Source organism: Podarcis pityusensis, assembly GCF_964106645.2.
Source record: "Podarcis pityusensis genome assembly, chromosome: 1".
Classification (NCBI taxonomy): domain Eukaryota; kingdom Metazoa; phylum Chordata; class Lepidosauria; order Squamata; family Lacertidae; genus Podarcis; species Podarcis pityusensis.
The window spans coordinates 124956239-124969389 of NC_138028.1; the positions used below are offsets into that span (position 1 = coordinate 124956239).

The window sequence follows — 13151 nt, forward strand, 5'->3', positions numbered from 1 at the left end:
CTTATTATCATTATTGGGATAATTATTATAGCATTTAAATATGATCATACTACAGTCGTACATCAGAAGTCAAGCAGAATTCATTCTGGAAACATTCAGTTTCCAAAGCGCCACTTCTGATTGGCTGCAGGAAGCTCATGCAGACAGCTGGAAGCCGTGGAAACCCCGTCAGACTTCCAGTTTTCAAAAGAACGTTCGAAAACCGGAACACTCACTTCCGTTTTTTGATCGGGAGCCAGAACATTCGACTCCCAAGGCATTTGGGAGCTGAGGTACGACTACTACCCTAATTTGGGGCAGGGGTGGGGGCTCATCAACCCCTGTGAAGTTAGCCCATGTATGAAAATGAAAACTCTGATCTTAAACCTCTGCTGCCTTGTGCTTATGTTTATGAAAAAGGCTTCGGAAGTAAACCCCTAGGAAAAATTGTACCTATTGTCTTGTGGGACATATTCTAGATAGATAGATAGATAGATAGATAGATAGATAGATAGTTTTTTTCTGGGGAGACGCAGGGGTACGCATATACCTAAACATTTTGTAAATCTAATGGGAGAAGAAACTAAAAAAATTTAAATTTTTAGTTTCTTCTCTAGGGAGAAGGAACAAAATAAATAGTTTCTTCTCTAGCATGGTGAATCATCAGTTCTGTTGCTACCCCCGATGGCTGCCTCATCTAGATTGATGAAAAATAGAGATGATAGATAGATGATAGATAGATAGATAGATAGATAGATAGATAGATAGATATAGATAGATGATAGATAGATGATAGATAGATAGATAGATAGATAGATAGATAGATAGATATAGATATAGATATAGATATAGATATAGATATAGATATAGATATAGATATAGATATAGATATAGATATAGATATAGATATAGATAGATGATAGATAGATAGATGAGAGAGAGAGAGAGAGAGAGAGAGAGATGATAGATGGTAGATGATAGATAGAGATATAGATAGATGATAGATGATAGCTATAGATACATAGATAGATAGATGATAGATAGATGATAGATAGATAGATAGATAGATAGATAGATAGATAGATAGTAGATGATAGATGGTAGATGATAGATAGAGATATAGATAGATGATAGATAGATGATAGATAGATAGATGATAGATAGATGATAGATGATAGATGATAGATAGATGATAGATAGATGATAGAGATAGATAGATAGGTGATAGATGATAGATAGATAGATAGATAGATATAGATGGTAGATGATAGATGATAGATAGATAAAAAGAAAAGAAGAATATGAGGTACTCTTCTTATTTATGAGGCGTGGGGATATTCCACTTGGAGAAAGGAATACTCTGATCCTAAACTTCCACTGCCTTATGGGATATCTTCAGGAGAAGAAAAAGCCAAGGAGTAAACCCTACAAAAATCCAGAGTGAAGTTCCTCAGATAGTTGAATGGTGCCTTACATGCCTCCTTCCAGCAACTCCTGCAGCCAAGCTGGTGCCAAATGTATTGCTCTCCTTTCCTTTGGAGGCCAAGAAAGGACACAGGACCTCCCTATCCACTGCCCAAGCCCACGCCCCGGGGAGGTCACTTTGGTGCTGCTAATGTGGTGGTTTGACTTCACCCCTGGGGCACAGTCCATTGTCTCTTGAGACAGACGGAGGCCCAAAGAATTATTATAACCCTGGGGCACCCAGCATGGTACCTTCCAGATGTTGAACTGCAGCTTTCATCAGGTGAAGGGGCAAGGCAGCAGAGAGCTTGGTGTGGGCACAGTGTGTTGTTGCACATATATGGCACCTCGCCCTGCACTGCCTTCTTCTCCTTTCTGCTCTCCATAACTGGCAGTGATGCCAGGTTAAGTGGCACTGCCCCACCTAGGCCAGTGTCAGGCTGCCAGAATAGCCTTGCCAACTGGGCAGTAAATCAGGAACAGGCACACGACTTGAAGGCAAAGAACTTTATTGCTTCACAATAAATATATATTTATATATTTGTCTGACAACATCACTTACGAGGTGTTTGTGCACGCACAGCTTGCGCTGTTGACTCTTTCTAGCTTCTCGACAATGTATTGCTGCATCTACTTAGTAGTGCTGGTGATTATGCCACTTTCCCCAGCTCTTTTTAAATTGAAGCCATTTTCAAAAGAAAAATGAGACATTTATTTTGCCCTTAAGGTGCTGTGGCATGGAAGCCAATGCAGCTTCGAGGTCTCCAGAGAGAGGCGCAACCTAGATGAAGGTTATATTATAATTGAACCGAAGAAAGGGTTAGAGTTGGGTGCAAAGTGAGAAAGGAATTGCGAGGAATTTTAATAAGAGATAAGGAAAGATGTGACAAACAGGGATCAATTGCTATTGGCTTGCCTTGATGGGCTTTGTTTACCCTGATTCTACAGATGCTTGAAACGCCTGCTCCACAGCCTGGGGAAATCAGCACCAAAATGCATGGGAAATATTCTCCAAAAATGCCTTTCGCAAGAAATAGAAGCCAGTGCTCTTCCTTGTCTACACGATAACAGGCTGGGTCATGGTATCTGGCTTTGCTCAGCCCGTTTTAAGAAGTCTGCAAACAAATGTGAACACTTGAAGATACCTGGTTTGGAATCTCTCTATGCAGACTTGCAGAGGCTGTCCAGGGTCTCAGAAAGGTGTCCCCCTGCCCCATCCTTTTACCTGAGCTCATGCTAAGGGGTGATGGCGAAAATTTGAATCTGTTTTCAAAACGTTTGCCCTACCATTGAGGTGGAAGAGCAGTGACTGAAACTCAAGGAGGCTGAATACCATAAGAGGCGCAAGCAACCAAGTCACTTTCCTCTTATTGCAGACCATACTTCATGGGTTGTTGCTGTTGTGTGTTTTGCTTTGGCTTTGGAAGGGGGATGTGAGAGAAGGCTTGTCGCCTTAATACAAACAAACTAAAGTTCTTCATTTCTGCATCGCTGGGCATTCACCCAATACTGCCAGTCCCTCCTTCCTTGTTTGTCAACCACCACCACCACCCAATTTTGGTCAGCTCGAAACCGCCTGAGTTCACTGTTGAAAGGAAAAATTATGATGTCAGATTGTGGAAGGAAGGAAGAGGGATGGAATATCAGCAGTTGTACATGGACCAACTGGGACAGAAAGAAAGTATTGTGTATAGTGGTACCTCAGGTTACAGACACCTCAGGTTACAGACACTATGGGTTACAGATTCTGCTAACCCAGAAGTAGTACCTTGGGTTAAGAACTTTACCTCAGGATGAGAACAGAAATCACACGGCGGCGACAGCGGGAGGCCCCATTAGCTAAAGCAGTACCTCAAGTTAAGAACAGTTTCAGGTTAAGAACAGACCTCCGGAACGAATTAAGTTCTTAACCCGAGGTACCACTGTACAGAATCAGGTCCTGTTCACACCATATGATTGAAGCACTATGATACTCCTTTAAATAGCCACAGCATCTCCACCATGGGCTTAATCGGGGGGGGAGCTGCCCCCCATCAATTAAATAAATAAAAACACTTAACTAACTGACCAATTTCATCACAGAAAGCTCAGTTCTGCCCCCCCCCCCAACAAAAGTCCTCCAACATAAATCCTGGCTACGCCCATGGTCTCCATCCCCCCCCCCAAAAAAAAGAATTCTGTGAAATATAGTTTATTAAGGGGGCTAAGAGTTGTTAGGGGACCCCTATTCCCTCCTACATAAATACAATTTCCAGAGTGGTTAATGATCAGTCCCTCTTCCCAAGGAATCCAAGGAATTGTAGATCTCTGAGCGGGATAGGGGTCTCCTGGCAACTCTCAGGACATTTAACAAACTAACAAGCAGCTAGAAATGTTTGTAGAAGGAAGGAAGGAAGGAAAGCCCTCAGAGCATCTCATACAAATTAAGATGGAATCACGCTCCCGAAAGGTTCGTAGACACACAACCTAATCCACACACCTGTATTCTTATCTGAGCAGGATCCGTCAGATAGAGTTCTGACGTCAGATAGAGTTCACTGCCATTGCAAGTTGAACAAAAATTCTCCCCCATCCCTAGATGTCCACACAAGCACACACACACACACACACAAATATATACCTGCAGAGGCTGTGCAGCGCAGCACAGCAACCATCAAGCTGGTATGAAAGAAAATGACAACAGATGTAGGGAAAATAAGATGATTAAACCCAGCAGCAGTGCCGTTAAGTGTGAGCCCCTACGTACCCAGGGCAATGGGTAGCTAAGCGGGGCGGGGGGGGGGGGGTCTGCTTGTTTGTTATGCAAGTGCTCACCTGTTCCTTCCAGCATATATTCCTAGAATAAGTTTCCATTTATATTTCGGCCATCAAGGCAGGCTTCCTGCTAGTAGGTTTGCAAATCCGGCTATTGATATTTATGGAAGTGCATTTATAATCCCAAGCACACGCTGCCTTGGAAGTCTGAGGCACTGAATTCAAAGGGGCTACCAGGTAAATGTAGGTCCCTTTAGACCAAGGAGCATTTTTATTTTATTTTTGTTTTGTTGCCTGCAAAGAGCAGAGGACCGCTGGCAGCTGTCTGGTTCTTATTCCTACCCTTGGCTCTTCACCACAGCCTCACTCTGTTGTGCCACACTTCGTATGCAAGGCAGGGTAGCAGTAAGTACCTTCTCCACGTTAGTGCATTATAGCTTGACATACGTCCAGTAACCAGCATTTTCATCTATCGTGATCCTTAATAATAATAACAATAAATATACCAATTATTCAGGGTTTCTTTACGTTACGAGGTTTTTGGGGTCCTCCAAATCATTTTCATTAAGCGCTGTGTAATAATAAAACGGCTCTGTGCTGTGCCCAGATAATTCCTTGCATGGTCTGTGTGATTTCTAATTGTTTGAATAACAGCATGCGATTGAAATGCCATGCATAAGTACATCTGCCCCCTCGGGGAATAAGGCATTTCTCCTCTCGCTCTTCGCGAAGGCAAACATTTGAACAGGGGAAACAGGTAAAAACATCCCAGCAAAAATCAGACACACTTAATGCAGGGAGCAGGGACGTAGGGCAAAGTTAACAAAATATACAATTTAGAAAGCTAGATTAGATCTCTTGAAAAGGGAGCCTTTGAAGGGGTTGGTTTTTTCCCCTGTACCCTGTATTGACCAATATAACACCGGCATTGGCTCCCAGTACATTTCTAAGCACAATTCAAAGTGTGGAGTTTCTCCATCCCCATCGTTCAGCCACTGAGGCCCAGCGTCGAGGGCCTTCTGGCAGTTCCCTCCCTGCGAGAAGTGAGGTTACAGGGAACCAGGCAGAGGGCCTTCTCGGTAGTGGTGCCCACTCTGTGGAACGCCTTCCCATCAGATTTCAAGGCAATAAGCAACTATTGTGTTTTTAATAGTGGGTTGGGAGCTGCCCAGAGTGGCTGGGGAAACTCAGCCAGATGGGCGGGGTATAAATAATATGATGTTGTTGTTGTTGTTGTTGTTGTTAAAGTCCCATGACACTCAATGGGATGCACTTCTGAGTGGACCATCTTTTACCAAAGAGACCAATGAATTGCCCACTTATGGCTTTTCTGTACCAGCATGTGTGGCAGGGCTAGACAATGTGGTACCTTTGAAATGTTGTTTCCACCATCCCCAGCCAGCATGTCCAGTGTTGAGAGTTGGAATCCAACACCACATGGACTCAAACAATATCTGGAGGTGCACCATTTTGGGTACCCTGATGAATATTTTTTCGCCTTAGTGGTGTTTATAATCTCTCTTACTCGTTCACATACACAGAGAGGGAGAGAGACCAAATTTGGAGTTACATTCGTTATTGATATTAGTTAGGTACCATCAGAACAAACCCAGCAGGTGCAGGACAGTTTCCATTTATCATGATACCTATAAATCTGGAGGACCAGAGTTGATCGCAACCCCTGCTGTAGGTGCTGTTGCTTGAATTTGGGACCTGTTTTGAAAAGATATTTATTAGGAGTTTACAAGTTACAGAAAAAGAAAAAGAACAATAAAGAATTAAACAAAACAAAACAATACCTTACAATACATCAAAAAACAACAACAAAAAAAAAAACCAATACAATAAAATAACGGGGGGAAAAACAAAAACACTTCCAACTTTTCCATGTCTTTACCTTTCATATACTTGTTTCATCGACCTCCTCACACCTCCCTTTTTTGTATTCTAGTTCAATTAGCTATTTCAGCAAGTCCTTTCCATCTTTCTCAATTTTTGTTCTAAAATTTAACTTAAGACACTCTAACCTTAAATTTTCCACTTTGGTCCATTAACAATCTATTTTTACTTAATTCTTTATAACATTTCTGCTAGAGCCATATAGCTTCATTCCAGCATCCTTCTAACATTCATTAATTTTGCAATATTTCTGTAAATATACTTTAAATTTTTTCCAATCTTCTTCCACCGACTCTTCTCCCTGGTCTCGGATTCTGCCAATCATTTCCGCCAGTTCCATGTAGTCCATCAGCTTCATCTGCCATTCTTCCCTGGTGGGTAGATCTTGTGTCTTCCAGTGCTTTGCGATAAGTATTCTTGCTGCTGTTGTGGCATACATGAAAAAAATTCTAGAAAAAAAGGATAGAATTTGGGACCTGTTTTGATGCCACTTCTAAGCTTTTAGATATCTTAGCTTTATTGTAAGCTGCTTTAAGCTTTGGAGAGGTGATGCAAAAGTGTTTTGGGTGCTCTGGTGATGTTTCCACATGATTAGAAAGACGTAGGAGTGTACAAGTTATCCCTGGGAGATAAGGAAAATCAATGGGTGGACAAGTCCCTATAATACTCCACTTGCTGTGTCACTCACTAATTTGTTTTCGCCTCACCAGAGCTATAGGATAACAGCCTTGCTTGTCATATACATAGAAACCATCCAGTCGTTTCTGATTAAGCCTCGATTATTGTATTGCTGAATCAAAGGACCAAGCATTAGTTCAAGAGGACCGTTCAATTCAAAATTGTAAAGAAGAGCTCCATTTTATCATCTTAGGCAGGGCTGGTGATTATTCTGTGCTCCTACGCAATTATCTGTGAAATATAAATAGGGCAATCTCCCATTCTTTATTGCCAAACATCCACCTTTTATATATATATATATATATAAAAAAATCATTTCATTTTTCTTTTTTAAGCACCCTTCATCAACAATGCCTTGCAGGGGCAATCTTTTGCAGCCATTCATGCTTTATAATGTGTCCGTCTCTCATTCTTCCTATTTTTTACACAGGCAAAAAACACTCTCAATAAATAATAAGGTATGATTTATGAAGTGGCGAGGAGGAGAACCAACAGACTGTGAAGTTAGCCCGTATGCTTTCATTCCTGAAGAGGAAGGTTCAAGCCACAGAAGGAGGCCATCGCCTTAAAATGCATTTTTACTCTCTTTGTTGCCATTGTTCAGTTTCTAGCTCTGAAGAGAAGTTCTTACGGTCCTTAAAGGCCATACATTTGATTCAGGCTACCAGAGCCAGCTCAAAACATTTTGCTGCCAAATGGCACTCCTTCTGTTCCACAGGCTTATACCCTCTAACACTTTTCCGATGAAAATAGGGACATCCTGTTCAAGAATACGAATACAAATATGAATAAGAATAAGAATTCTATTATTTATACCCTGCCCATCTGACTGGGCTGCCCCAGCCACTCTGGGCAGCTTCCAACATACCGTATTTTTCACTCCATAAGGCACACCTACTTTTTTGGGGGGGGGGGGGAATTCAAGAAAAAAAATATGCGGCTCTTGGGGGCTTTGCGGGAGGTGGGAGTAGTGAGAGAGCCTCGCTCTGTCCCTTCCCCCACTTCCCGCAAAAGCCAGGGATAGCCGCACGAAGCCTCGCCAGGGCAGCAGGATGAAGGCTCCCCGCTGCCCTGCGGAGGCTTCGCGGGCTACCCCAGAGCTGCTCAGGAGCTTGGCGAGGCTGGCGGGGGAAGCCCAGCTTTGCCCTACCGCGAGCCCCAAAGAGCAGGTCTGGGAGCCCCGGGTTTGTGGGGCTGGCAGTGGGGGAAAGCCAGGGGGGAAAGCTTGTGGGGCTGGCGGTTGGGGAAGCCCGGCTTCCCCCCCCCCCCAGCCCTAGGGACCACACATTCACTCCATAAGACACACAGACATTTTCCCTTAGATTTTAAGAGGGAAAGGGTGCATCTTATGGAGCGAAAAATACTGTATATGAAAACATAATAAAACATTAAACCTTTAAAAAAAAGCCCTATAGAGGATTGCCTTCAGACGGCTCAGGGGTCGGACAACTCCATACCCTCCAACATGTCTCTAATGAAAATACAGGCATCCTACCATACCCTCCAACATTTCTCCAATGAAAATAGGGAAATGGGGGACATTCTGGGATCAAATCAGAAACCAGAAACAGCTTCTCTAAATCAGGGATGTCCCTGGAAAATAGGGACACTTGGAGGGTCTATAGCTATTTGCCATACAGTCCCCAGAGCAGGATACATGCAAAATCCATCCAGCAGACTAAAACAACATAAAACGTCAATTAAAACAGGGCTGCCTTCACATGTCTTCTAAAGGTTCCATCTCCTTGTATCTTCCTGGCTATGTCCAGGAAATTCCAGACGTATGGCAACCCCAACATAATATGACTTGCTGCATGCAGCAAACATGTAGATGTATAAAGTTGACCTGAAATGGGTTGTAATAAGTAAAGTGCCATTGATTTCAGCAGAGCTGAAGCTGATGCAGGAGTTTAAGAAATGACATCTTAAGGCCCATGCGCATGGCAGAAGCTACAAAGCTGCTTGGAAATCTTGTTCATGGCAAAAGGCAGGCATCCCCAAACTCAGATGCTTTGGGACTACAATTCCCATCATCCCTGACCACTGGCCCTGTTAGCTAGGGATGATTGGAGTTGTAGTCCCAAAACATCTGGAGGGCCAAGTTTGGGGGTGCCTGGCATAAGGCATTGAAGTTTCACTTGAAAGCCAATGGAAATGTGCCCCCAAGTGGAGATGGAGATAAATAAATTCTTAAAAAGTCATGGCCTGCAAAAACTTACACAAGATAAACAAACAGCCCTGAATTATAAAATATCACAACAGGAAATTGAAAGTGCCATTCAGAACATGCAATTGGGCAAATCCCCAGGCCCAGATGGACTTACCTCCAAATATTATAAGACATTGAAGGAATATTTGGCTCAACCATTAATGGAGGTATGTAACCAAATTATGGAAGGGAAGGGGGCACCAGAATCGTGGAAAGAGGCATTCATCACTTTGATACCAAAATTGGAATCTGAAAAGACTCAACTTAAGAACTACCGTCCCATCTCACTCCTAAACGTGGATTATAAAATTTTTGCTGATATCTTGGCAAATAGACTGAAAAAAGTTTTAAAAGAAGTAATTCATAAAGACCAAGCAGGCTTTCTCCCTGGCAGGCATTTGTCTGACAACACCAGGAATATTGTTGATGTTTTGGAGTTATTGCAGACAAATTTGAATACAAAAGCAGCTTTGATTTTTATAGATGCGGAGAAGGCCTTTGATAATATATCTTGGAAGTTTATGAAGAAAAATTTGGAAGGGATGGGAGTGGGAAGGGCGTTCCAAAATGGTATTGAAGCAATCTATTCAGAGCAAAAAGCTAAATTGATAGTAAATAATGTGGTGACAGAGGAGTTTAAAATTGAAAAAGGAACACGACAGGGGTGCCCCTTATCACCCTTGCTATTTATTTCTGTCCTGGAGGTGTTGCTTAACTTGATTAGGAAGGACCAGCAGGTGGAAGGAATACAGGTCGGAGGAAAACAATATAAACTGAAGGCTTTCGCAGATGATTTGGTTTTGACATTACAGGAGCCAGAATCCAGCACAAAAAGAGCTTTAGAACTAATTTCTGAGTTTGGTCGGGTGGCGGGATTTAGGTTAAACAAACAAAAAACTAAGGTCTTGGCAAAAAACTTGACACCTTCAGAAATAGATGGGTTTCAAAAGGAAACAGAATTAAATGTGGTTAAAAAAGTGAAATATCTGGGGGTTAATTTGACCGGGAAAAATTTGAATCTATTTAAAGACAATTATGTAAAATGCTGGTCTGAAATCAAAAAGGACTTAGAAATTTGGTCAAGATTGAAACTTTCCTTGTTGGGAAGAATTGCTGCAGTTAAGATGAATGTATTGCCAAGAATGCTGTTTCTGTTTCAGGCCCTGCAGATCGTGGACAGAGTGGAGTGTTTTGGAAAGTGGCAGAGGGACATTATGAAGTTTGTCTGGCAGGGCAAAAAGCCCAGAATAAAATTTAAAATACTAACAGATGCAAAGGAAAGAGGGGGATTTGCCCTGCCGGACTTAAGGTTGTATTATGAAGCTGCATCCTTCTGCTGGATGAAAGATTGGCTTTTGTTAGAAAACACTGATGTCCTAGATCTGGAAGGGTTTAACAATGCTTTTGGGTGGCATGCATATTTGTGGTACGACAAGGTGAAGTCTCATAAGATGTTTAAAAACCATATTGTCAGGAAATCTTTGTTCACTGTCTGGACAAAATACAAGGACTTACTTGAAAACAAGACTCCGAGGTGGTTATCACCGATGGAGGCTAAGGCCACAAAAATACTTAATATGGGGGGTGGCTGGGCAAAATATTGTGAAATAATAGAAAGAGAGGGTGACACTTGGAGGTTGCAGAGTTTTGAAAAATTGAAAGGAAAGGTGCGAGACTGGTTGCATTACGCCCAAATTTTAGAGATCTTCAAAAAGGACAAAAAAATTGGTTTCCAGGTGGAAAAATCAGAATTAGAGTTGGAATTACTTGAACCTAAGACGAAAGTGCTTTCAAGAATGTACAACTTGTTGCTTAAATGGAATACTCAAGATGAGATGGTTAAATCAGCCATGATAAAATGGGCACAAGATATTGGATACAACATTATGTTTGAAGACTGGGAAAGGTTATGGACCACCGGTATGAAATTTACGGCATGTAGTGCCTTAAAAGAAAACATTATGAAAATGATGTACAGGTGGTACATGACCCCAGTCAAACTCGCAAAGATATACCATTTGTCAGACAATAAATGTTGGAAATGTAAGGAGGCTGAAGGAACATTTTTTCACCTCTGGTGGACATGCCCGAGGGTGAAGGCCTTTTGGGAAATGATTTATAATGAGTTGAAAAAGGTATTTAGGTATACCTTTAACAAGAAACCAGAGGCCTTCCTCCTGGGCATTGTGGGCCAGAGAGTGTTAAAGAAAGATAGAACTTTCTTTTTATATGCAACTACAGCAGCAAGAATTCTTATAGCTAAATATTGGAAGGCACAGGAGTTACCCACACTGGAAGAGTGGCACACGCAACTGATGGACTATATGGAATTAGCCGAAATGACGGGCAGAATCCGAGACCTGGGAGAAGAGGCAGTGGAAGAGGATTGGAAAAAATTTAAGGACTATCTACAAAAACATTATAAGCTATATGAAAGTTGAGAATTTGCTAAGTTTTGAGAAAAACATGCTTCAGTATTGAGATTTGAAAATGATTGAAATTAAGTTATGACGGTGAAAAGTTTAAATTTAGAATATATAAATAGATGAAAGTACAAAAACATATGAAACAAGGTATTAATTTGCTGTATAATATTCTTTTATTGTAAAGAATGCAGGGATGGAAGATCTGGGGAAGTCCAGTTGATTATGAAAAAAGATGTGGAAAAGTGAATTTTCTTCTTTCTAACTTTTTCTTTTTCTTTGTAAAACTGCTTTTGTTGTGTAAATTGACGATGGATTTTGACTTTGGAAAAAAAAGCAATAAAAAAATATTATTAAAAAAAAAAAAAAAAAGAAAGCCAATGGAAATGTGGCTTGTAAGGTTCAGGCTTTCCTCCCTGAAATCTAGTCCTTTATCTGTACATTTAGAAGCCCCCTTCTTCCATTATTTCACTCTTGAATGTGCAAATTGATATTATTGCTACTGCCTCTTTCTGTTCTTTAATTTGTTACCATTTATACCTTGTAATGAACCCCATAAATTATATGGCGGGCGCGCAACATGGCAAAGTTAATAATGCTGCTGATTTAGCATTTCTCGGCTTTTAATTTTTGCAGCCTTGCAGAGATTTCGAGTAACAAAGCCATACGCTTGTGCGCACAGAGAGCGAGAGCTGTGCTGAGTCTCAGGGAGGTTTTCTCAATGAACAACATCACAACAACAAGTGGACAAAAAGACAAGAGAATTGTTGTCTCCTGAGTTTTGCCGCACTGGTCTGCTCGCACTCAGTGGTTGCTGATGCATTATGGGAACGTTGGTGTGTAGGCATGATTTCTATAAAGGGTGGAGTGAGGAGATCTGCACATTCAACAGAGCATATGCAAAGCTCTGGGCCCTGTAGGAATCGGTGCAATTGTCAGTCATGCTCAACCATGCAAAGGAAGAGGACATCTGGTCGGTGCCTCCCATTGTGACAAAACTTATGAAATCAAAATGCATAACTTTTACAAAAGCTGGCACTGTGGCCAAATTAAGCATGCAAATAGGTCCTGTGTTGTATAAATTATTAGGTCATTAATTTTCATTGAAGAACATGTGCATATTGCAAACCCCACAATGATCCTTTAAATTGCAAGATTGCAATGCTTCGTCATTTCTCTGCTCGTTATTCTCTTTGCTTCCTTCTTGGGGCAGAATGAGACACGAGGGGGCTGTCGTCCACGTGTCTGCCCTAATTCATATATAAAGCAGAGGATAGGAGAGTCTTGCACAGCAAAAGGGGTGAATGGGAGGGAAAGGGCACTGGACCTCAATGCAACTGCTTTTCTAAGCCAGTGGTAGCCACAAGCATTGGACTCCAACTCCCAACTTCCCAGACCTGTGTAAGATGGTGGACCCCCCCCCCCCAAAAAAAAGCGTTTTCAAGGCACAGCACCCAAAATCTCTTGTTTTGGGTTGTCACGTAAGATTGATGCCTTGAAAAAGTACTTTGAGGTGAGAATACAGCTCAAAATCACAAAAGATTTGTTGTTGTTTGGTCATTTAGTCTTTTCCAACTCTTCGTGACCCCATGGACCAGAGCACGCCAAGCCCTCCTGGCTTCTACTGCCTCCCACAGTTTGGTCAAACTCATGTTGGTAGCTTCAAGAACAGTGCCCAACCATTCCGTCCTCTGTCGTCCCCTTCTCCTTGTGCCCTCAATCTTTCCCAACATCAGGGTCTTTTC

General features: G+C 41.9%; 1 protein-coding gene across 1 annotated transcript in view; it reads left to right on the forward strand.

Moving 5' to 3' along the window:
- The window catches only part of TMEFF2 (transmembrane protein with EGF like and two follistatin like domains 2), a 250317-nt gene that overhangs the window by 181286 nt on the left and 55880 nt on the right, over window positions 1-13151 (forward strand). The gene's annotated exons all lie outside the window — the stretch shown is intronic.